Source organism: Fopius arisanus, unplaced genomic scaffold, assembly GCF_000806365.1.
Source record: "Fopius arisanus strain USDA-PBARC FA_bdor unplaced genomic scaffold, ASM80636v1 scaffold00203, whole genome shotgun sequence".
In the NCBI taxonomy this organism is placed as follows: domain Eukaryota; kingdom Metazoa; phylum Arthropoda; class Insecta; order Hymenoptera; family Braconidae; genus Fopius; species Fopius arisanus.
The window spans coordinates 70927-97037 of record NW_011887942.1 but is presented as its reverse complement, the minus strand read 5'-3'; the positions used below and the strand labels follow the sequence as shown (position 1 = coordinate 97037).

Here is a 26111-nt window from a genome sequence, read left to right as displayed (position 1 = left end):
TCCACCCTAGGGTAGAAAGTTGCTCCCAAGGAAAATTCAAGACTGCTGACTGCACTTTGCTCCCTGATTAGCGGGGGGAATTGAGTATTTCCCGCCTTCGGGTAGAAACGTGCTACCAAGGTCGGACAGTCAAGGCAGCAGAATAAGAAATTCGCTTTGCCGACATGTTTAAAAATAGCATGCACACCTCGGGCGGGAAAACGTAACTTTCCACACTTCATGCACTAGATACTATTTTCTAACCTATAGAGATGTAAAATAAAGGAACCTTAGCCACGTGCAAAATTAGGTGCATAGAGGTCTTTTATTCCACCTTCCACGGTTAGAACACTATTTTCCGTTGTAGGGTAGGAGAAAAGTCAGCTTTCCCTCCCGCTCCGATCGCTATACCATTCTCTACAAAATTTTCCTGACTTACTATGTGCGACCTGAATTTCACCGTATAAATTGATATTTTTCCTTTGATATATTTTATAATGGGTGCTTGAGTAGGTGTACGAGTCCTTGTATCCATTATGGAGACTCTCCAGAGTTCTTCGGCGGAAATTTGACTGTACTGCCCCCTCATCTGACTCGAACGAAATATTGAAAAAAGGTGCGATACCTCCATGGCGTAGGTCAATGAGTCAGCGAACCGGTGTAACAGTTTTTTTTTTTCACTTAAATAACACGGATCTTCACTCAATTTTCTGCGTTATTTTTCTTGTGAAAAATACACTAATTAAGTCCTTTATTAAATTGGTGTCACGCTTGATCTTTCTACTGTAGTCTTTGGAAAAAATCAAAAAAAGGGAAAAAATGAGACAAGGACAGAGAAACAGACATTATTTTCGTTGCCAATTTTGACGACCGAATCTAACACTAAGAGAAAATAGAATCGTGGAAATATGACATTATGATGGTTGCTATGGGAGGCTATTTTTATTTATTGATTTAATTGAGAAAGTGAAAATGTCATCATATTATCATATCATATTATCGAACCCATTCGGGGAGTAGTTGTGGCCTGTATATTATACGCGACATCATCGGCCTGTGACGTCACACCGGTAAAATGTCAACTTGACCGATATGCTATCGCCTATCTTGATATAAAAATTCCTTTCAATCAGGCATCATAACTTGCAAAAAAGTGACTTATCGAATCGTCGATTTACTAATTGACTGTCTGTCTGACTAAGTGACCCAGAGGCACTGAATTGACGAGTTTATATTTCATCGCGAATTCGATAGCAACAAGTGTTCTGTCTCTGTTATCCACCGTAAGCGGTATCGGGTGACGGCCCTAGTGATTCACATTATGACGAATATACTTGGACATTATCCACGAGTATTCGGGTTATTTATAGTTTAACCTTATATCTTTCAACAGTGTCTCATTCGATATTATTCGATTTCGATAATATATGCCGCTTCGTGTGTCCTGATATTATTTAGAATCTAGATCATTGAGAAATCGCTTAATAGTATTTCTTATTTAATGCTGATTCTAGGGCATCGCAATCGTATCCAAAATATATGCCCATCTTTTAGTAGAATCACTTTGGGCAAGGAGTTAGAATACTTAGGCATAGAACACGTATGAGGCCTGTTGATCCTATACCGTGAAATTGAGTCATATAATATGCATTGCTTGGACATATATGATATACATTCAAGCATTGAAAAATGAACTGCAAAAAAAGAAGATTGAATCCTTGAAAAAAAGGTCAGTATCACTGCAATTAGATTGAATTAGGTTGAACTTTTTAAATGATACATTACTGAGCAAATTGCATGTATGAAAATGATAATGTTTATGCTTAATTACTGATAAAGTATCCACCATACTTTAAACTGTTTTTTTTTCATTAATTAGGGCATTATCAGAGGCGCGCGTCGAACGCGCGCGCTATTGAGAACCATTTTTATTATCTGTGATCCTATATTCGATATCCTTCAACCAAAAAGATTAATCTGCTGAAGCAATCCTATATTGAATAATTGGGGATCATTTTTTTTTAATTCCAACTGTTTAATTTGTATTTTTTTGCCTTTGATATTTTTAATATATTTTTTCACGGTAGAAGTTTTCTCATTCACGTCTGTTACGCGGTTACTGTCGAAATAAATTGGTGTTTCAACAGTCATTTACAGGAAAAACACTTTTCGTTTGTGACACGGAAATAATATATAATAATATAATAATAATAGAAATTCGCCAACGTCAGTCTCAAAACCGTCAATAACGGAAAACTATTGACGAACCCATGCCAGTATGACCCAACTGATGTCACGTCATCACTGGTCAATTAGGAGGCCCAGTCCTCCTTTTCGTCAACGGAGTTGCGTCGGAATATCGATTATACGAGGGGACTACGCGTAACAAGTGGTCAGCGTGTCCCGAAAAATCACTCTCGTTTCGGCCGACAAATTTCTTACACAAACTATAATTTACGTCTCTGTTAAATTGTCGCGATTAGTGTATTTTCAAGTACTTTCTATTGGCCGGTCCCATATTTTGGATGAAAAATATATATTGTCAGAACAAACGGGGTGAATAACTGCATACTGCCGCACAGCTCGCCTGGTGAATCGGTTTCGAGGAAATATTGTAAGTAGACCTCTGTCCTCGTTACTCTCTCTCTTCGGCTTTCTGCTGGGTCTCCGAAGTCGAGTCCACTCCAAATAAAATAATTTCGTGTTCTAGCCTTCAAATCTATCATTTCTAATACAAGATGTCAATCTTGACAAAATTGACTGGTGCCCAAAATGTATTGCAACAATTTATTCGTCTTCAGCCCCGACAGCTCCTGACCCTAGCCGCGTCGGGTTGAACCCTTGTTGAATGCTCAAATTAATATAAAATGGTCAAGGGAAAAAGGGATTCTGTCTCACGTTTCAAATTACAACAATCGCAGTATATATCCTTAATACAGAGAGCGGATGCAACACATTGTAATCATGTATAATCGTCCATAGTTCAATACAGACTAGAAACAGGCAAATGAAAATAGTATCATTGGAAAGCTCAGAAAATCAGTTTTGAAACGATACTGAATATTTAATTTTTCGCATCTGTCACATCATGAAATACATAAAATAAGTGTGACACATCATTATGGAGATTATTGATTCATAACTCAGAACAGAATAGATGTTACCAAATGAACTGACGGCCAATTGAAAGCTTCAAGAATGAAGTTTGGAATTTTATGCCATCGGTGCCCGTAATCGCGCGATTCTAACCTCGCTTCGCTCGGTTAAATCGCGGATTCCGGGCCCGATGACATAAAATTTTGTATGAAACGCGTGCGTAATATATTTTTTGACTCGTGGGGGGTTTGTAACACGAGCCGAAGGCGAGTTTTACAATCCCACGAGTCGAAAAATATATTACGCACGTGTTGCATAATATACTAATATATAACAGTTATGGTTATTCCTCCATTAATTCGATAAAAACATGTGATGTATGGCAACAATGGAAGGTAGACCTTTTATATGATCATGCTTAAACGCTCATAAGTAATGACCGAATCGGGATCATTAATCGAAAATAGTATCATTCAAGCTCAGAAAATGAGCTTTCAAATGATAGCGGAAATGCATATTTTTTTTTGGTTCAACGAATGCCGGAAATTAGGCCGAACTTAAAACTTCCAAGATATACGTCACGTATCCACTTCGTGTTCCTTAATGTTGCAATAGTCGTAACTTCGGTTTGCGTTGAGATAAATGAATGAAATTTCACTTATTCGAAAGCTGGGTTGGAAAGATATGAGATACATTTCGTTTATATGTAACAGAGTTAGACATTGCGTACTGAAAGTATTAAGTGACTCCGGTGGACAACGATTTTTTAAATTAAGAACTAAGGAGAATTATATATAAACAATAAAAAACACAAGCGAAAACATGTTTCTGTCCTATCTACACGGAAAGTTCGATTTTACTCCCCAAATGACGAGAAGAAAGTGGCCTATTCTATCCTTCAGATATCTATTGTTTTTGAGGATCTTCGAGATGACATATCCCACATTCCTCCCGTAATTTAGGAAGAAAAATCGAACTTATCCGTGTAGTGATTGCGGAAAAAACAAATGCATCGAGGAAGGGAAACAGGGCATTCAAACTAGCGTGTTTACCATCCTCGGCTTCGCCTCAGGTTGGTAATGCACACGTGTGTTAGAATGCCCTGTTTTCCTCCCTTGGTGCACAATATACTACTAGTATCCTATTATAAATATTAAAAAATGTCCATAACCTGCTACGGTATGCAACGGCAAACGGTGACATTCCGACGTCGGCAGCTGAGTGGCCTGGTGCGAGCCTAATGTTCTGAAATCCATGTAGGATCGTCGGATTCAGCCATTGCTCGGCCTAATATCGCAGCCAACCCTTTCGATGCTCGCAACCAACATTCGCCCAACATCAGGCCGAGCAATGGATGATAACCCCGGTCCGGTATCGGCTCCGATGATGAGGCTGATGCACGGTACCAACATAGGCCCGATATTCATTGGCGCACTTGGCCACGTTTCGTCTGACCATCATCACCGACAATTGTTAATATTATATTCGAGCGTAGGCCAAGTGTGTTCCCAATATTAGTTTACATAACGGCCCAATTTTCCACCCTAGATTAGGCCCCGTCTTTATTCAAACATTGGGAGGTTCACAGGAATGAATTGAGAAATGAATTTATGAACATTTATTTATTAATCTGCTATTATTATTAAATCAATATAAAAGGTCCTGAAACGACCAACTTATTGGAAAAACCGAAAGAAATAAATCATCAATTTTTACTGAATATTGAACACGCTAATCAAAGGAAAGTAATCAATGAGAATCGGCTTGACGACTCGTCTTGGAAGATAAGAATTTTTGATGCGAAAACTGTTATGGTTCGGTAACATTACGTTGACGACGACCTCCCTCCCAGTCTTGAAAATAAGATAACCAAATTCCAACTTTCGATGCTAATTTGTCAACATCAGGAGAATTTTGAAATTTAGCACAGACAGCGAGTGAAACAAGAAAGACCATTTCATTAATTGCTCAGTACTTCGAGAGAAAAAAAGGTTAAAAAATAAAAAAAAATACCTTTGACGCATTCGAATGTGGTCGTACTGCTAAAATCTAATTTCTGAGTGCCCTTGCATTTACGACCATGCCCAGAGTATTCCCCTTGTACTGTCTTACGAATAATTTTCGTTATCGAAGCAGAGGAAATGAAAGAGATCGATCTATAACAATTGAACGAATAAAAATAATTGATAATGTTGAAAAACGAAAATGCAGTAAAAATTCATTAAATGGATAGTGCACTCCCTAAACCATTTGGCAAAATGGCGATTTGCTGCTGCTTCATGTAATAATCGAGTCATTTTTATAGAAAATTAGATAGTGAAACTAAGTCCAACAATAATCAGTCCTCCATAGCTCAAAAAATCATACAAGACCATCGGTAAATTTCTAATATTTGAAAATGTTAAAAAAAAAACGTGTTAAAACCCCCATGAAACAATTGATTCAGCTTTCACTCACTTATTTACACTACGACATTAGTTATGAATTATAACGACTCCAAAAAATAATGAAAGCAACGAAATAAATGGACAATATAGAAAAGAAGAGAAACAAAAATTACCAATGCTTTCTTTGTATCAGCGTCATCTTTTAGCTGTTTCTCAAAACTCAGAAAATCAGGCAGATTGTAGATTGGCAAGGGGAATCCCACAGCAGCTCTCAGCTCTGTCAGTGGAATTTTTGGCACATGAGGAACATTTTGTGCCACTATCTCTAGCTTCACCTCCAGTATTTCGGCTGCCACCAACATTCATATATCAACAGAAAAATGGAAAAAAGTATGTTCATCAGAATTGTTATTGATGATATTTCAATAAAAAAAAATTAAAAATTGATTGGCAATCATAACTGAAAATTTTCTGAAGAAAAATCTTAAATGAGATGACCAACAGACTTACACGGATGAACATCATCTGAAAGAGCAGTCGGCGTGATAAAAGTTACAGAAAAAAATATAACAAAGCCGTGAATCTTACCAATCAGTGGATCATTAACTGCTGAAGTGTTTTCCATGCCATCTGATTGCTTGGATCTTGCTCTATTCAATGATGGTGGATTGGCCTCTACTCTCTCATCAGAACACTGCCTTGAAGTTTTAGCATGGCATCTTGCATGCTTCTTTCCCATTTTTGGGGCTGTTTCAATTGGTGACGACCCTGAGTCGAATGAAGTCGAACTATTAAGCACAGAAACTTTTGTGGAGTTACTTGGAGGTGTGGTTGATGATGACGAATCCGAATGTGGATGTCGTCTTAGCTTTGGCCCCAAAAGATTGCTTTACTTGATCATTAGTTTGCACATTTTTAGCCCGGTGATGATGCATTTGAGATACATTTTGCAGGAGCTGATGAACTTTTCCAGTCGAATATATTGCAGGTTGACGTGAGCGTATTTGGGAATTAGAGCTTACTAATTCTCGGCTGTTGTAAGCCCGTTCTAAACGACGCTTAGCTTGGAGGAAATCCTGAGCCTCCGCCAAAATTTTGACTTTGTAAGAAGTCCACTCAGATTCGGGCTCTTTTTCCACCTTGACCGACTCTTCAACAAATTCGTACTCTTGCTCAGAGAGAAATGCACATTGCCACCAACCTTTTGAGTTTCATTTAATCCATTTGGCAGTGACAGCGTCAACGGGTAGCAATTTTTATCCTTTCTCTCCAGTGTCCATAAACTCAACCACAGCAAATCTTGCCTCGAAAACCTTCATAGGAGCCATTCGTAGTCTATTATTTCACAATATCTACAAGAAAAATGAACGAATTAAGAACAAAATCGGACAAAAAAATTATTGAAAAAATTAGTTATCGATGTAACATAAATATTAGAAATAAATTATAAAAAACGTAGTGGACACAAATAATTGATTATAGTTGAGAAATAATTAGCTATGTTCAAGTGAATTTCGGTTCTATTTTATAACATTGTGACACACGTATGCAATCTCTCGAATTGAATTATAAAATAAGAATACAATGAAGAGGCAGTTAGAGGTTATGGTGGCAAGGCAGTTGGACATATGATGGGGTGTGTAATATATGTGGGGATGGATGAGGGCAGTCAAATAACTTTGACGGGTGGTAATTTATTATTATAACTTTACTAATTCAGAGAGTTCTCTTATACACGTGTAGTCTGGTGAACGTTAGTCAGACAAGTGAGGTAGAGTAGAGTAAAGTCAAAATCCATCTTACATTAGATACTAGATGTCTCATCAGTCGTCAATCGTCCAAACATCACACTCCTCCCAACATAATTTACAGTGTTTTACAACAATTTCAGAGTACCAATCATACGTATACAAAATCTCATTATACACATAAATAGCATTCTATCATTTTCGTCTAGGAAAGAGTCACTCACAGGTTCAGTCGTTGCACTGGTTTTTTAGCTCTTGATGAACGCCGAGGTTCGTGAGTACTAGGCTTATCAGGCAGTACTGGTAATGTCGTTGCAGGTGAGGGAACAGTTACTGGAACAGACTGTACTTCCAAGGGAATCTCCGATGCTGTTTGGTTGCATACTGCGTCTCGATGAACAGAATGTACTCTATTCTCGACTTTACTAGAGAGTGAGAATTCTTTGAGCGAACCAGTACTTGGAGTTGGTTTCAAGGGATAGTTCTTCGTTGACAACATCTCAGTTGAACCTTCACTGTCAAAAGTAACTGGAGTCGTGAAAGAGGAGTCCTTAATCTCCACGGAATGTTCCGATTTATTTAAAAGCGAACAACACAATTGACTTACGTGTCTCTTCCAAATGTCACCGTAGATGGTTCTCACAGTGTATGTAACAGGTGGAAGCTTCACCAAACCCTCAGCTTGGACCCAAATCCCTCTAGCAACGTTCTTAGCCATTACAGAATCTCCTGCTTCGAACGACCGATTTCTGGATCCACAAGCATAACGTTGTTGGTTAGCTTGATTCCTAGCCACTCGGTTCCTCAAATTGGGTCTTAGAAGATCCAATTTCCCTCTAAGTGGTCTACCAATATGGAGTTCCGCAGGTGTGTATCCTGTTGTACTATGAGGAGTGGAGCGATAACTGAATATTATCTGCAAAACAGCCACCTCTTCATTAACACCCTCCTGCAATAGCAGCTTAAGTTGTCTTTTAAAAGTCTTGATACGGTGCTGTTCTCAGGTGCAGAATTCCACATCCCCTTAGAAAACTCTCAAATTCCTCGGAAACAAGACTAGGTCCATTATCGCTGACCAAAACAGCAGGATAACCCCACGTAGAGAAATATTCATTCATTGCTAGAATAGTCTTTTTTGATGTGATATCTCTCATCAACTTAACGTCAATTCATTTAGAAAATGAGTCAATAATTACTAAATACATTTTATCCTTACTCTGGAGAAAATCGATGTGTATACGCTGGTTTGGTCCCTCAGGCCATTTCCACACGTTCAGCTCTGTCCTTGGAGGATTAGCAGCATTCTCCAGACACAACCGACACTTTTTAGTTATTGTTTCAATGTCTGTGTCAATACCCGGCCAGTATACAAATGAACGGGCTAACGCTTTCATTCTCACTATTCCGCTGTGTGTTATATGTAACTCTCTCAAAATCATCGATCTCAGTTTAACAGGTATTACAACTCTCGTTCCCAGCATCACACACTCATCTTCAATTGACAATTCTCTTCCTTTACGTTTAAACATTTCAAAAACAGATTCTACTTTATCAGGCCAACCCTGCCTCAAGTATTTCTTAACTCTCACTAATATCGGGTCTCTCTCCGTTTCTGCTCTGATCAAATCAACATTTAACATGGGAGCTTCCGATTCAATGAAATTGAGATAATTAAAAACTTGATTCCCATCTACTTCCTCCTCCATCAAAATAGGCGCTCTTGACAGACAATCTGACACTACATTATCCTTACCGCTGATATGTTTTAATTTAAAATCATACGTCGATAACAGTACTGCCCATCTTTGTACCCTTCCAGCTGCGATTGATGGCAGGCTTCTACACGGATCGAAAATATATTTTAGCGGTTTGTGATCCGTCTCAAGTATGAACTGCTGTCCCCATACGTACTGGTGAAAACTCTTGATTCTGAAAACCAACGCCAAAGCTTCTCTGTCTAATTGAGAATAATTTCTCTCCGCTTTAGTGAGAGATCTCGAACTGAACGCAATTGGTTTGCACTGATTGTCTGGCAAAACGTGAGATAATACAGCACCCACTCCCACTGGAGAGGCATCACAAGTTAATTTAAGTGGATATTTAGGATTGTAGTGCATTAAGACTTCCTTCGACCTTAATTTCACCTTAATGTCATCAAAAGCTATCTGACAGATCTTAGACCATTTCCAAATTTCTTTTTTCTTTAAAAGGTTATACAGCGGGGCGGCAATTTTTGCATAATTATTGATAAATCTGGAATAATAATTTGCCATACCCAAAAATCTTTGTAATTCTGAAATATTCTTGGGAACCTGAATTTCAATGATGGCTTTCACCTTATCTGGGTCAGCAAAAATTCCTTCTCTGTTTATTATAAAACCCAAAAATTTGATTTCCTTTTGAAAAAATTTACACTTCTCTTCCCTTGCTGTGAAGCCTGCGTCTTTTAATTTGTTTAACACTTCTATTAAAATTTGATCATGTTCAGTTTCATTATCACCAAAAATTAGCACATCATCGAAAAAACAGATTACCCCTTTCATTCCAAAAAAAAGTTTTTCCATCAATCTCTGGAAAAGTCCCGGTGCCGACGCCACCCCAAAGCATAATCGATTATAAACATAAAGACCCCTATCAGTTGAAATCGTCGTTAAAAATTTTGATTTTTCATCCAACTCAACCTGCTGATATGCGTGATTTAGGTCAATACGACTAAAAACTGTTCCACCCGAAATTTTGGAAATCAAATCATTAATCCTTGGAATTGGATGTCGATCAATTTTAATACTGTTATTTATTGTCGTTTTATAATCGCCACACAGGCGAATCTGTCCATTCGGTTTAACAACAGGTACGATTGGGGTTGCCCAATCACTAGATTCAACTGGAGAGATGACTTCGTCTTTAACTAATCGTTCAACAAATTTCAACTTGAATTTTGTCAATCATTGCGTAAGGAACTACTCTTGGTTTAACAAATACGGGATTTACCCTGTCTTTCAACTCAAGAGTAAATTTTCCATGTCTATATAAACCAAGTTTGTTTGTCAAAACTGAAGGATACATCTCTCGCAGCCTCTTAACCGTAAGCCCGAAATCATTCTCAACCTTATTTATCATTAGGTCTTTCTCATTTACTGACAAAATTTTAAGTTTACGAATCCATTCTCGACCCACAATAGGTCCTCCAGTATCTCTTATAACAAATAATTCTAAATTCGAATTTTCGTTTTTGAATCCCACTCCAACCATCAAAATTCCCAGAGGAATAATTGGGGTGCCCGAGTACGATCGAAACTTACGAAAAGTTGGCTTTAACTGGAGATTCGAGAATACCTCGTTCTTCTGAAACTCTTTTTCAGATATAGCTGAGATTGGCGAGCCTGTGTCAATTTCGAAACTCATAGTTTTACCCTCGACAGTTAACACAATTTTCATTGAATCAGATTTCCCTGAAACATAATTACCACATATAAAATTGCATTCGTCGATATTTAACATGTCATTGAAGTCCTCGTTCAAACCAATAATTTCGTCAACATAGTTCTGATTAACATTTCCAAATTTCTTGACGCTGTTCCTAAAATTAGGCCTTTTTACCCTAACATTCGTCTCATCGTAACGTTTACTTTTACTGTTATTGTTCTCACTGATTTTTCCCTTGTATCTACAAACACTTGACAAATGTCCTTTCTTCTTACAACAGTTACATACATACTCCTTGTATTTACAATTCGTCCGAAAGTGATTTCGACTACCACAACTGTTACAATTTCTATTGCTCACTTGGTCATGTCCAGTATTATATCTTGGCCCTTTCACATAATTTATACCGTCAACTTGTTTTGATACATCAATATCACCCGTGTCCTTGGCCGCTGCCTCATCACTCAACGCAATATCGATCGCTTTCTCATACGTTAAATTTTTTTCAGCAAGTAATCTTCGCTTCGTTCTAATGCTTTTGAGGCCACAAACTAATCTGTCCCGAATTATCTCATTTAGAGAGTTACCGTACTCACAAAACATCGAAAGACTTTTCAACTGAGCCAGATATTCTCGGACTGATTCATTTTCTTTTTGAACACAATTATTAAATTTAAAACGCTCAGTCATGACATTTGGTTTCGGTTTGAGATGGTCAGACATTAATTGAATTAATTCGTTGTAATCTTTTTGTTGAGGTTGCTGCGGAGCACACAAATTCGATAGAAGATTGTACCCCTCACTACCTAATAGACTCAAAAACAACTGTTTCTGTTTACTTACGTGAACTAAATTACCATCTAAATACTAATTAAAACGTTGAAACCACTGAGACCAGTCTGTTTTCCTCGTGTAAGGTTCCATTGAGCCAATACATGGAACCACCCTACTCGTCCTGATGTCCTCTAACTCCTTCCTCACAGTAGTTACTTGCTCGTTTAATCCGGCAATTTGTGCATCTCGGCTGTTCACTGACTGTTGAGCTGTTATATTACAACGATTTAGCTGCTCATTTAGTGTCTCGTATCTCGCCTTGAGATCCTTATATTTTTCTTCCAGGGTAGCCATTTTGCCACGCTGCGGTTACAATTCCGCCAATTAATCTCTGATTAACTCTTCAGAATTTAAAATCACAACTGCTTTAATCCTCGTCGCCACTGTAATATATGTGGGGATGGATGAGGGCAGCCAAATAACCTTGACGGGTGGTAATTTATTATTATAACTTTACTAATTCAGAGAGTTCTCTTATACACGTGTACTCTGGTGAACATTAGTCAGACAAGTGAGGTAGAGTAGAGTAAAGTCAAAACCCATCTTACATTAAATACTAGATGTCTCATCAGTCGTCAATCGTCCAAACATCACAGGGTGAACAATTTTTTTATTATCAAATATATTAGCTAAATTTTGGTCCTGATGTCAATGATTCTGGTCGCTATAAATATTCTCAATGTTTGTAACGAGAAAGATTATTAATATTTTAGGATATTTTCAGCGATCACGAGGAAGACTGATGCTTTTCACTAAAAACGTGAGGGATCTCGTGTTCGTGTATGACTTTGTAGCGTTCGGTAAAATCATCGCACAATAAAATGAATAAGTTTTTTTCCACTTTGTTTTACCTAGAATTTCAATCAATGATTCACGAAAGTTGGTGCCGATTTAACAAATTTCGCACAATGCAAATGGCTCAAGTATCCACGCCCAACTGATACTACCAGATGCCGGTTACAATGCTGTAAGGGGCCACGCGATTGAGGTTATGGCGTCCGAAGAGTTCGCCACACAATTAAATGAACTATTTTTTCTGACTAAATATCCATTCGATATTACTTTTCGCTTTCACTGATTCGGCCCACCCTGAATATTTTCAATGTTTTCAGTAAAAATATCTGTTCGATGAGATGCCTGGATCGGTGAGAATAATTAATAGATGAGCGAGATTTGAGTGGATTGCGTGAGTGGAATGAGCGGGTCAAAAAATGAGTAGAACACGTGCACGTGGTTTCACAAAAACACTGTATTTGTCAATAAAAAATAATAGGTAGTCACAATCAGTCACTGAGCAGACCGAGATAATTACAATCACAATGATTGATGAGCGGACCGATAAACCGTAATAAAGGTTTAGAAATGAGCTGACACAATTTCACTAATTCCGATTACGGAGAAATGAGCGGTACAAAGAGCTGACGCACTGAGTTCCCGGAAACGAATGAGAGAGAGACACGGGCCTACAGGTGCCACGTGCCCTCAATCGGAGGTCACATGACCTATTTTAAATATAATACAATATAATATTGATAAAGGTAATGAAGAGCGGTCCAGGACGTGGCGCCTCAGGTGTCGGAATTAATAACCCCCGATCATCTGAGGTGAGCGCTTTAGGTGTGCGTGAGTGGGGAGAGAATGAATGAGCCGCGCGTGTGTATGTGTGAGTGCCTGTCAGCTGACAGGATTTCCAACAATATCTTTCAATGGGAACGAGAGAATGAAGTGATGCGTACGCGTAATTGTTTGTGTCTTTTCAAATTTTGTGCAGGCTGAAATCAACTCAGTAATTTCAATTTGGTGAATTACTTCTGGGAAATATCTTAGAATATAAAAGTAATAAAGTGTCAAAGAATAAAGTTTTTTTAAGATATGAAAGGAAGGATAGAACATGTAAAGTTACTTACTCATTTTTTTTAATCCAGTCGCTAGTAGTTCATGGTGGTTTTCAATCATTTCGCAGTCAAACATGATTTCACAAAATATTTATATAAAAGTGTTTATGTTACGATCGGTCTATCAACAATAAAATTTATGTCAATAAACATGATAGTTATTGATGAGTGTGTAAATATGAAACAACACAATGATGTTTTTTTAAGTGGAATCGAACGCACTTGGACATAATTTCTGATATGCAAATAGGTCTTTTAAATTTTCGAATTTTCTTCATTATTATTAGGCCAATATCACCAGATTCAGTGGGAGAAGTAAACCGTGGTTCTCTTGAAGTCACCCGGTAACCGACGAAAAAAATATTATCAGGTTCGATTCTTTCTTCACATATCATCAATAATTTCTTAATCATGACAACGGTATCATCTTTTAACTGCATACAATTGTCCGGATGATTTAATTTCACCACTACTCCACGATCATTCATTTGAGAAACACATTTAAATCTTTGATTATCGTACTCATAACACTCGACATTTTTACTCATAACTATGTTATTTATTATTTGGCATTTCTGAACTTTCATGTCCGCATCTGATTCCATTTCTGATAATCTATTGATGATTTGTGTTAATGGTTTTTTGGAGGATTTGACTAATTTTTTGAATATCCCGATATAATTTTCTCCCCAAAAAGCACTTATTTCACTGAGAGGCAGATGAAAATTTCTCACATCGTCAGACACATGAATTAAATTAGGCATACTCAACACTTGAGATTTCGGACCATATAAGGATGGCAATAATTCAAAAAATTTTGTCAACAGATAATCTGCATAATCAACGTGGCCTTTGATCCATTCCTCACTGTTAAGTATGTGACACGCAACAAATAACATAAAAAAATGCTGATAAGAATTCTTAGAAAGAATATTTCGCAGAAGTACATGTCCAAGATAAGGCAGGAAGAAACGGTACTGTGTTGCTTTCCTTTAAAAATGTGGTAAATATCGAATTTTTTCGCTGGAATTCAATGGGTATGTCAGGTGTCAAGTAACGATTGAAGTTGTTTTAATTGTATTGGTTTGACACGTTGAGGGCTATTGCGTAGAAACTGCTTCTCTAATATCCATTTCATACATCCAGAGTAGAGGAGATGCATAGAATCGAGCAGGACATGATTAATTGGATTGAAATTATTTATTTGAAACAAAGGTGTTTGTGCATGATGCTGTTCTGGCTGGCTTTGTGCAATTAATGAATCTTGAGAACGTTTGGGAGAATCTAAGTCGGGGTATAGACGAGTTTTATGACGGTTTTCACCGATTGATATTCCATAAACTTCGCACCTCTCACAAGCACAATAACCTCCCGGTTGTTTACAACACTTGATGAATGCTCTGGCTGGAGAATCTGCCAAAATTCCCAGGAATTTTACCGATTAAAATTGGTCATTGATCTTGATTGTATTTTTAGTAAAATGATTCACTTCCAGGATCCAATCCTTCAAATAATCTTGTACAGAGCCAAGTTTTGAATCGCCGCAATATATGGCCGCTACGAAAGGTTTAAATATGTAATTTTTATGATAGATTTTAATCGAAATTGGCCAAACTGTTATTTTCTAATCTCTATAAAGTTACATTCCATCAATATGAGCAAAGAAGCAAATTTCAGGCTCAGTGTAAATGAGGGGAGATATTATTTTCCGTATACCGTACTCAATACCAAGATATTTGAAATTCGCTTCTGTTCCAGCATTACTCATCATAACCTTCAAGTTTTGACGATGAACAGTTTTCAGCAACGTTTGGGCTGTCTTCGGTAATGACGTATATCCTTCACTCCTAAGTGTAACTAAAAGATCAGTTATTACTTTACGAGACAGTGTAGATAAGTTCCGTATAGCCCAGGCTCGTATTTTGTCTTCCATTCCATCACCAACGGTAATTATGTCGTCTTTGTCGGAATTTTCATTTTCAGAATAATTCTTATTATTTGAATCATTTTCATTAGACGATGTGCTTGTGTGCAAAGTAACATCTGTCGAGGACAAGTGCACATCGTAGTTAAAATCCATTGGCTCTCGCGTTGTGTTTACGATGACAGTTGGTGTCTCATCAAAATTAATTTCCTTACTACAGTGAGCTTTAGGTTCGGTTGTTCCTCGTAAGTCTGAATTAACTGTCTCCAGTTTGTCCTTAGATTGTTCTTCTAATTTTCGCTGCATATATCGCCATTTTTTCAACCGTGAATAGTTATTAGAAGACATTTTGAAATACAAGTTGTAATGACACGAAATAATCACATTTACTAAACTATTTTCCTGTAACACAATGACGCATACTTCGATACCATACGAGCACAGCACGAGGTCCCAAAATATTCTGAATTCAAATGACTTACCCCACGTAAGTCGATAGACTCGGATTTGATTGAATGTCGTAATACAAACTTGTAGTCTTAATAAATCCTCACGTAATTAATTGGTTTCATTTCACCAGTTGGATAAAAAAAATTGATCACTCATTTGTATGATTAAAAAACCAACAATTTACCGGTAATTAGGAAATTACGGCAAGCTCCATGAAAAAGATATAATTGACAAAAATTATAGATGATCAAAATGACCCGAACATTTTCAGTTAACGGGCGGAAAATCGGACATGAACTTCAATATCGAACTTAAGGAAATTTATGTCGTCACGAGCAATGGCCAATCATCGGTCTCCCGTCGTTGATGATGACACCGAGGTCCAACAATGGGCAAGATATTTAGTAACCAAATCTCGACGAACTATGACAGGCTCAGGACAGGCCCAATATCAAGCTATCGAACCTCGTTGGGCCGATGGTGGCCAATATATCGGCCGAAGATTAGCTAACCATTATTTTGGGTATCGATGATGGACTCAGGATGGGCCCACGATCGAACAACTGAGCCTCGTCGAGCCGATATTGGTTAGTATATTGGCCGCATCCGCTAGCTCGGCAAATCCTACATGGGAAGTTCGATTCTCCGTTGACTCGAATTTTCCAACAAGCACCGATGAGCGTGAGCGGGATGTACCAACCTTCTTTTTTCCTGTGGTTTTCCATGTCACTCCTATGTTCTATAGGAAAGTGAGTAGGGTGCAGTGTAGCATCCACAGCCGCATGCATAGGGTGAGATAGGGACAATTGGCTAGAACAGGGCAGAAGATCTCATACGTTTGTCGTTACATTTGTATCTATCATATCCTCCACATCATCTGCTAATAATTTATAGATGCTGTCTGCTTGACAAGCAATGTCAGTCTTTGGAGATTTCATTTTTTATTTTCCACCTGCTTAATGAGCATCGGAAGCAGTTTCGTGTGAATCACTATCACTCTTTATTTCACTTTCTAACTCATCATCATCGGTAGCCCTCAGCTATTAGTCAAATTTTGATTTTCTTTCTGCGTGTATAAAATCCTAAAAAGAAAAATGTCGACTGATCTTATGAAAGTTGTCTGAAATTCATTGCTCAACATCCATTTTTGTCAAATACTGCATACTCATGAAATTTGTCCGGAATTCTTGCATGTCTGGCAACCCATATATTTTGTTTACTCTCATTGCGTTGGTGGATCAAGTATATTAGCCGAGTTTTGATTGTTCAGATTTCGCGTGGTCTGCGTAGCAGGACCATCTAGTCCATATATGATTGCTGCTCGTGATTTATTCTCCGATGCTATGACGCATTTAACTTTACCCCTCAAATATTCTATTTTATTTGTAACGTGACATTTTCACGGGGAATACAAAATGCCCATTACCTTCGCCCTACTTCCCCTAAGCCTAATAAAACCTGCTAAAATTTAACCTTATGGGCACCAGGTAATTTTTGTCCGGAATTACCAAACCGGAAAAAGTCCTTAACCCTAAACTTAACTAACCTCGAAATTCATTGCGTCGAAAATCGTACTTCAAAGTTCTAAAACTCTAACTCAAAACTATACTCTAAAATCAAAAAAGGAAACCTGAAGGGAACGGAAACGATAATTAGGCTTTTGGGGAAAGGTGACGATCCTGGGGTCGCTCAGTATGCCAGTTGTGGAGAGAGGGGTGGGTCGTAGATGGGGGCAAGGTTACTGCAAAAATCGGGAACATTACCAGAAAAGAAAAGGAAAAAGGAGGCGAGAAATAAATTGATGCAACAAAACATTTTCCTTACGTGTTCCGCTATTCATGTAAAAATTCGGCACAATAATAACAAATGATAAACAATTTTATTAGGCTAATCTGCTTCCAAATTTCATTAGCAATTTCAGCTTTCTCTAAATATCAGCTTTCCAGCGAAATCTCCAATATAAACTTAATTGTACTCTTCAATTATTGCGAAATATGAATTTTCTCACAGAACCCTAAATACAACTTCAACTGTCTCGTTAAATCGCCGTGAACATAAATTATTTAACAAAACACGAAATATTTTGTTGACTATCCCATACTCATACCGAATAATCGCATCGGAATGCGACCTCAAGGATTATCGATCGGCGATAATCCGAGAAATAACCGAAATATTACTTTCGCCCGGGAAATCGATAATTTTCCGGAATCGGACCCTCAACGAGTGAGCGCGAGCGAGAGAGAGCGAGAGAGACGGCACTATGCCTCGCTGATCGGTTAGCAGCGAGGAGAAATCCATAAAATAAATCTAACTTCACTTAAAATTCGATAACTCGGAATCCGCTCAGCAGATTCCGGAAAACCCTGAACCATCTGGTCCGGGACATCATTCCCCAAACTCCCACAAAAATTTTGGCGCAAGGGTACATAATTAGCCCCGTTAAAGCAATTAATAACCGCGAGGAAATTTAACGCGCGATTCCCCACCTGTTGCACATAGCCACTCGATAGCTGCCTCAATTGCACCACAAGGGCCTTGTTCGTTGGCCGTGGACATTTCCCCCAAAAACCACCATGAAAATACCCTCAAAACCTCCCAGAATTCCACCAATAACCTCCCAACCGCACGGGGGGATAACGCGGGCCGAACTTATTCGGAAAACCCCCCACAAACCTCTTCAAAACCACCCAAAATTTGGGGGATACAACCGATGCCATTTCCATGACTCGGAAAAATCTCACAACCGCTAATAATTATCGGGGAGCCGCCAAAAGGGGAAAAATCTTTAAATAAAACCGTAAAAACTCACGGTAGATTTTCTCGCTGCCTTTCTCTTTCGTTTCAGAACCATCTCGGCTGCTTCTTACTTCTCGTGTCCTGGGATGTCCTGGTCAAGTCCCACTGATCACTCTTGTTCACTCACGTGTGGCTGTTATCGCGGTTAATACGCAACTAATTTTCGGAGGTCAGTGTCGCGTGACGCTGACCCCCCTAATCACGCCTACCAATCGATCGGGTGTCGATTGGTGGATCCTTCTACCTTAATCTGGGTCAAGCCCTTCGCGGGAAAATTAATTCAAATTCGAATCAATTCTCATTACGAGAAATTTGTCCATCCGCTGTATTTTTCTCTCGAGTGATTCTCCTGGATTCTTGGGGTTAGAAGACCTAAATCACTAACCTTAAACGTAATATTTTATCTCCCTAACCCGTCAATTTATTTATTTATTGGCACTCCGCCGAGGTAAGGGCTGGATTTACCCCGTGCGGCCTTCCACCCGGAACTAAACCTAATGTTTTTGGCACTCCGTCGGGATGAGGGTTGACTCTATCCTAGACGGCCTTCCACCCGTAGCAGCCCTTGGCAATCCGTAGGGGTATTTTTCGTGTCCCCATACGGCCTTCCACCCGTACTAACCAACCCCCCAGAATCCTTTCATTTGGAGCGACGGCCTTTTGACCGGACCTGAAATAAACTCGGGCTTGACCCAAACCTTACCCCTAAAATCCATAAACCACGCCGAGGGGGGAAATTAATCATTATCCTAACCTACGCGTAAATTTTTCCTCTTGCTCTCACTCTCTCTTTATTAACTTTATTGGGGATAATAACAGGCATCCCCAATGCTCGTTACATATTTTAAGATTATTTTTTTTTTGTCATTTTATCTCCATCTTAACTCTTCTTTCCTCTAATTCTTTTCTAATCTTTCTTGGTATCTAAAACCAACTTGAGTTCCTCCGAAAATAAGCTGAGAATGAATTCTGACACACTACACTCTAGTATTTCTCTGGTCCTCAGTTGTGCTATGTTGATTTGTATCTTCTTTTTTTTCAACTTTGGGTAGTATTTATAATAATGGATTAAATGTCATCGATCAGTGGTACAAATAAAGCAGAATATCAAAAGAGTGAAGTTAACCGAAGTTTCTCCGCTTACTCTTATTGTCTCACACTGTGTCGCGATGACGCAATTACTCACCCTGCAGATTTTCAATCACACTACCCTCTAGTTTCAGACTACTCTGTAGTCTCCATTTTAGTCAAGCAATGCAATGCCACAAAAGTGTTTTTAAATGCGCTGATATAGCCTTCTCTCCCCACAGTCGAGAGTTCATTCGATTACATTTTGAGGTTTCGGACATCTTCGGGAACGTAGATGATAATTAGATACGTTAACCGAGGAGGCGAGATAGCGCCCCGAGAAATATTTTTGGGCAAGAATAGACGATATTCACTTAAGTCAACGACAGATTGCGTTTTGTTTTCAATTCTATTGATAAGGGCATATAGTGAAAACTAATAATGCAGAAATTTCAGTAGAAAATTTTGCAAAATCGACGATGCCAGTATAATTGAAAAAAGAAAATCAATTACAATACTTGATGTTTTCAAATATTATTAACTACATATTGTTTCCTTTGGCATTAGTCATGACATCATCAAGTGATCGAACATCAGCTGATTTGATGGTGTGGTGTGAACGTCTCGTTCATCGTCCATGCAACTACCGTTTCATATGGTTCGCCTGAGCTAGATGCAGTACCGATTAACACCTGCTTGTTCCGGAAACTTTATGTCAGGAGAAAAATACTCAAGCTCATAAATAAGTCCCTATAGTTGCAATTTCAACCTCAAACATCTTCAACACCGTGCAGAAACCATATATCAACTATCCTTCAGACTCTTCGCCTATATAAGTCGCAAATTCTTTCGCGGAAAATGTTTCTTCCGTTTCCATGAGAAATCGCTGGAACACAGTTTAAGTACGATGGGGATAGCAAGATTTATCCAGCAAACTTTTGCGTTCATCTATGTATGAGCACGTTTCTCTCCTTAAAATTAGCAACAATAAATCAATTATACTTGGGGTTATGTTGTGGTAGCCTTCTATTTTATTCTGCTCATTTGATTGCCGTCGAGAAGGGAAATTATTCAGAGGGTGTTTCGAAGGTATTTTGAATGGAATGTTATTCGGAACATCCAATTGGAGTGTTCGATGCAGAATTTTAAATCAAGTTTTATAAGATGCGTGGGAAATGTTATTATAAGGGGGAATTAAACGTATCGCCTGAGTCAAGCAGCGGATGCGTTGGTAACTAATTAAACCGGCTGCGAATGCCTATTGCGATGTGATTAATGGATGATTGGCTCATCACCATCAATTAGGACAATTGCCAGCTGTCGACTGCGTGCTTTCAATTTTTGTTCTTTTCAAAGGACGCTTCAAGTAGTCTAATTAATCTGGCATGTGAAAACAGGACAGTGCATAAATAATTCAGTTGTCCATAAAAATTTACTTTTACTTTTTTTATTTTTTATTTATTTTTAATTCATTTAGTAGAAGTACCGAATAACATAGCAAACTGTTTACCCACAGTTCAACCGGGAACGTTAACGAATTAATGAATCTTCGGTTTTCCACTGAGTCTTCGTCCACACTCACATATATACATACTCATGACCTGCTCAGCTGTTACGCTCGCTCACCTCAGATGACCAGCGGCCTTTCACCTCTGAGACCTGAGGCGCCACTTGATGGGCAGGTGTAATTCGACCATCATGATGATCGACACCTTCCACCTTGTAGCTTATCCCTCTTTCATTTGCATTTAGACCGTTCGAGAGTGTTTACTTTTAACTTTGTCTCTTTTAACTTTGTCTCTTCTCTTTAATTGACCTGATCATTATGAGTGCTTCTCGAAAATACTTTCGTAATTCTTTGAATTTTATACCGTTGTGGCTCAGCTCATTTATTGTGACTAATCAAAGTATTTAGTGACTTTTTATTGACAATTAAACTGTTGAATATTTAGGTTTATTAAGACGTTTTTTATATACACTTCTGAAAAATCTTGATAAGAGCTCGTCTGATAAGTTCTTGGTTGCAATAAGAGAAATAGCAAATCTGGCTGTATTCAAGGTAGTATAGCTTGAGCCTTTTTCAAATTTCTTAATCATAAACTGTATTATTATATTTATATCCGCATCGAAAGGATCAGACTTGAGTTCTTGATTGAATTCCCAGCACTGCTTAAGATGCGTATAGCCAGAGGTTTCTGCTCCCGCACCAGCCCCAAGTTTCACTTGCTAGGTTGGACAAATGTAGAGAACGCACTCCACCGATTTTGTTTACGTATAAAAAATGGCTGTTGTATTATCCATTCTCAGAAGAATTTCACAGCCAGTTAGATTGTTTGCGAATGCTTTAATGGCTCGGTAGCAGGCTAATCGTTCGAGGAAATTGCTGTGATTTTTTTTGTTCTTGTGGTAACTAGAGTACACTAATTCTTTGTCCGTCTGAGAAAGAATACACCCCAGCCAGTAGTGGAGGCATAAATTGTAATAGTAAAGTTGAACTTCCTGATAGGATTCACTCTGTAGGTAATACTATCTTTCCACCAGTCTAGGTCGTTTTTAACTGAACTATGAACAGTCATTTTGGGGTTAAAGTTATTATCTTTAATTAATAAATTTAGAAATCTTAAACGTTCAACACTTTTGCAGTGTGTCACCCCGAATTCTATGGCCGGGCAGCACGATTTATATATATTATAGATACTAGTCGTCGAGACCTTAATGTATTTACCACTGGTTTCATGATTTTTGTAAATACATATGGACTTGTACATAGCCCAAAAGGCAAGCATGTAAATTGGTAGAGTTGACTGTTAAATAAAGCGTAAAAATTTTCTATTATTTTCATAAACTGGTACCAAGAAGGTCGAATGAATACAATATCGAATGAATACAAGAATGTATTTTTAAATGGGTGACCTTGGTCGGCGAATTAAATATAATAATTCCCGGCCAAGGCACGCTTTTTCGAGGAGGGGGAAATTCCTGTAGCTCACTGAGCCAATGGGAGAATCTGAAATATATAAAAAAAGGTTTTGCGAGGGTAATGAAATTCTCGGAGGAAACTGTGCAAACTGCCTATATTTACACCAAATGATCATATAATAAACTTCCACAAATGGTACTCCTGGGCCTTTTCTTTTCATTAATTAGCTCGAGGGAAGGGGGGTGAGGCCAGCCAGCTCCCGGCAATATGGAATTATATTAAAAAACTAATGGAAGGGAAGGATCTACTGAGGAATAAAAAGGTTGGAAGTTAGGGCGAGCGAATACTTAATGGTTTCCGAAAATTACTCCTTTAAGAGTTTTGGGACAAGACGTAATTTTCTGCCAAACATCAACAGTGCAAGAGAAAATTTTGCCCTTCGATGCTAGGATGAGCGATAACCCAATAGAAATAGCGGAAGACATCTATTCCAATTGCTCTGATTGTCTACCACAAAGTTCTCTGTGTTCGAAGCCATTGATAAAGTGACGATAAGCTACGCGATCATGGACGTCTTCGGAGGAATTAAGATAAGCAAGATGAATTAAACGGTCAATTTCCCCTAAAAAAACTAAATAATCCTGTTTTTTCTTTCGCTTGTAAGAAAGCAATTCATTAAAGTAACAAGGAAATCGAAGTTTCTCATCACACTTCCGATTTCAAATCTCGGTCGATTTTTTGTAATTGTTTAGATCCTCGGTCGATAATTTTTCAAGTATACGTTGTGCTTTTCGGCGGAGACAAGTCGTTTGTTGCCTGGCTTTCACTTTGGTAGATCACTCGTTATGATTGTCGGCAATGTTAACGCGTTTTTGATATCGAAACCACAGAGTTGCACCGTTAAAAGTATCGGGTTTGATTTGCGAGGTCTTAATGGAAGCGTTAGAAATTACATAAGCATATTATTACATTGGACATAGCGAAAGCAGAAATTTAGGGGTTCAAAAGATATTCGTATCCGCAGAGAATTTGTAGGAAATCGAATCCCCGTATTATAGAGGACAAGACGTTCTGGGTTCATGAGTGATGTATCATAATGGATTCCATCGTGGGTGTACTATACTATATGGAGCTGCTCGGTTGACTGATGGAACTGATGAACGACTTGCAGAAAAGGTTGGAATTATCGGATCTATGTACTGCGACGTAATTTGGGGAGGTTCATGGAAGCCTCCTTCCATTACTCGGCCCTCTGGTACCAAAACATGATGAATCTTCAATCCATCAGATATTGCTTGACTGCTGACATTATATAACGTGTATTGAATACGGTCACTTGCAATGCATGTAAAAATGCTGAACCCTGCTGGTTTCACCACTCTTGACCAGGGATCCTCTGTTGATAAACCTGGGCTCATTCACCCTAATACGCACCTGTATAAGTTTCTATGTTTGTTACATGATCTTTTCTCAAAACATTGTAACTCTCTACGTGTTTTTGAATGTATTTTGCACGATATTTGCTCAAGTGAATTAACTTTTCCTTGCTCAATACATGGAACGGAGAGGTTGCTGCAAATAATTCGAGATTTTACAACTCAGCATATGCAGCAACATTGCTCTCGTGTCAATAGTGAGGAGAAACGGATCTCCCCATTGAATCGTAAATCGGCCAAGTTCTATGTCAAATAATATTCCGTCTCTGATTTAACTATTTTTTATAATGCAGAAATGAATCCTTTATATATGAAAATAATGGTTGTTATTTTTTACTTTGAAAACAGTTTTTATTTGTATATAAATGAACTGAATGTTCGCGGACACAGGAATAGATGAGGCTTTAAATTCCGAAAACATGATCAGCGGCGCCACGCTATGACAAGGGACATTAGCGGGACCGGCTGCAAAGCCGAGTGTCACCCTCCTGCTATGGATCAACTTTTCTCGATTTGGCTTTGCACTGACGGAAAGCATCGAAATCTGCAGGGATGCAGTCAGCCAGGGATGCAGGAACTCTGCAGTATTCATCAGTCACAGTGACTTGATGAGCACACTGGCTCCGTACATCTGTGCCCAATGCCGGCAGTTCTCGCACAGAGAGATGTAACTAAGCGGACACCCATCCAAGTCCTAATCAAACTAAACGTTACTTAGCTTGCATGACCGCTCACACATATGACTGCCGCAGCTGCTTACATTCTCGTATCGAGCAGCAGGATACGAGAGGCGGAGAAGGATTTTTGACGGTGGTCATTCCGTTAAATGACCTGGCGCCTGACTTGAGGATTTTTTATTCTATTTTGGGGTGTTTTGGTACCAGATCTGATGATACCAGATACCAGATCTGATGCATTGAAGATTCATCTTCAATTTTGTTTGTTCTCCATGCACAAACCCAACCACCACCAAGCCGAGCAAAGTGAGATACGTTACCATGTATGCATAATATGTGTTATCCTTTGAGAAGTGATTGCAGCAGCAGGAATGGAATTAAATAGAAATTTAATAGTGAAAATTAATTGATTGTTCAAGTGAATGAGAATTGAGGACGATGAGATTATTTATACAATTGTTACGATGATTGATCCAATATTTCTCTACCAGGTTTCCATTATGCTCGTTCAATTTCTCACAGCGTCAATTCGATTTTACTCCAAACTACGTTCTTGGAAATTTGTTGATTCCCAACGATGGGAAATCGTAAAAGTATGATCGTACCTCCAGCCCATCCTGATTTATACGTCCTGTGAGGACATGTGGAAAATCGCATTTATCAACGAGATGATCACACAAATCTAATGTAGACTGCAGTGTAACCCGAAGCCCTTCAGCTATTTGTGATGTGACAAATGAATCAGATGGTATTTTTCCCGTTTTGACATTGACTTCCCAGACATTCAAATCTTGAAGAGTTCCTTGAATTACCTGCAAAAGTTTCGATCCAGAACTCCTCGACAGAAAAATTAAACTACGGTAGTTTTTATTTCAAAGATTCATTCAGGATATTGAGACGAATAATCTCTATGCGAAATCATCATTCCCGAATTGGGGTGAATCGACAGAAATATGGAAGCAATTTCATCACACCTTATTATTCAGTGAATTAATTAGAAGGATGTGAATTTATCTTTCCATCGAAACCATAATAATACCAACTGATAAGGTAAAAAATATCTAAATTACTTTATAACGGACGTTGGGTTTCTGTACGCCATCCAATTCTTCAGTGAAGTTAAACCCCGGATGGAGGGATTTTCACCCAAAAAGTCCCTAGAAAATTCCCCAGAAAAAAAAGTGGTTTACATAAATGCTAGCCCTTGTAGACCCTCAAAAAATCTAATCTTAGGGTCAATAATTAGATAATTATTTTTGCCGTCCTGGTAATTAGGTTTCAAAAGTGGAAAATTGAGGAATGAACGTGTAATTACGTTTGAAAAAACCCCCTAGATTTCACCAACGTGAATTCTCCAATGATCGTTGGGGGAAAAATATGGCGGCTCAATCACTCCGAGAAAAAAACACTCCCCACATTTTACACATCCACTCTTCACTCGCGACAACCAATTACTGGCTCATGAACATAAT

The 26111-nt window shown here is 38.4% G+C and overlaps 1 protein-coding gene across 3 annotated transcripts in view; it reads left to right on the top strand.

Annotated features, from left to right (window-relative positions):
- Hakai (E3 ubiquitin-protein ligase Hakai) overlaps positions 1-26111 on the top strand; it is a 72805-nt gene that overhangs the window by 30524 nt on the left and 16170 nt on the right. The window lies entirely within an intron of this gene.